This window comes from Schistocerca nitens, chromosome 2 (genome assembly GCF_023898315.1).
Source record: "Schistocerca nitens isolate TAMUIC-IGC-003100 chromosome 2, iqSchNite1.1, whole genome shotgun sequence".
NCBI lineage: Eukaryota > Metazoa > Arthropoda > Insecta > Orthoptera > Acrididae > Schistocerca > Schistocerca nitens.
Genome location: NC_064615.1, coordinates 842,722,019 through 842,723,191, shown reverse-complemented (window position 1 = coordinate 842,723,191; position 1,173 = coordinate 842,722,019). Strand labels below are relative to the sequence as shown.

The following is a 1,173-nucleotide window of genomic DNA, read 5'->3' as shown; positions in this document are numbered from 1 at the left end:
TTTCAGAGATTTGCGATTTCCTCCTAAGTGCAAGGCTGGAAGAGGCAACTGCTCAGAAGGACTACGTCATTCAATAAAAATCAATGTGATGGAAACAAGTTCCATGAACTTGTAACGCATTAAACACAATGCTACGCATACTCTTACCAAAGATACACTATTTTTTATTCGGAAATTTCCGTTATAATTAAAAATGTAAGCTCTTGGTCGTTTTTAGGTTACTTCTTTTTCTTCTTCGGGAAATAAACGCTGTACATCAGGTCTGTAAACGTTGTTATTTCAAGAATAATACAGGGTGTCCAAAAAAAGAATGACCCGAATTTTAACTTGTAATAATATTGAGAAAAATGTCACTAGGAGACGAGGTACTGGCAGAAGTAAAGCTGTGAGGACGGGGCGTGAGTCGTGCCTGGGTAGCTCAGTTGGTAGAGCACTTGCCCGCGAAAGGCAAAGGTCCCGAGTTCGAGTCTCGGTCCGGCACACAGTTTTAATCTGCCAGGAAGTTTCAAATGTCACTAGGTAACTGAAACTGCGCTAGATTTAATCGACATGGTCTAGAGTTTCAGAAAAAAAATCCGCTAGATGTCGCTACGAGCGCTGACCTGGAGCGTGCAGCCCGTCTCGCGAAGTACGGCGTCCGCGCAACAGAAGGCGTATTGTGTTATTGAACTTAGTCGTACTCAATCAATGATCGCAGTTAAGCGGGCGTGCTAAACGACCATCACCAAAGTGGTATAAACAGTTTGAAGAAACAGAGTGCCTCTGTAAAGGCAAAAGTCCTGGCCGGCCACACGTTCCTGGACAAACCGTGCAACAAATCCGACGAGCATTTGAGCGGAGCCCCCGCAAGTCTACGCGTCGTGCTAGCTGAGAACTTGCGTTACCACGCATGAGAGTGTGGCGTCTGTTACGGCGTCGTTTAGCCCTCAAACCATACCGATGACAGCTGGTACGAGCTCTTCGAGACACTGTCAAAGTGAAGCGAGTGGACTTTAGCAACGCTATTCTAGAGGACATGGAAGATGACACTTTTGTGTCACGGTTGATATTCAGCGATGAGGCAACTTTCCATATCAGCGGTAAGGTTCACCGTCATAATGTGCGTATATGGAGGCTCGAAAATCCTCATGAAACAACTGAACACGAACGTGGTCCACCAAAAGTGAATGTTTT

The 1,173-nt window shown here is 45.4% G+C and overlaps 1 non-coding gene across 1 annotated transcript; it reads left to right on the top strand.

The window, feature by feature from the left end:
* The first annotated feature begins 407 nt into the window (after window positions 1–407).
* Window positions 408–482, top strand: Trnas-cga (transfer RNA serine (anticodon CGA)). Its single transcript has one exon. It is a non-coding gene; the product is annotated as a tRNA-Ser (tRNA).
* Window positions 483–1,173: the final 691 nt, after the last annotated feature.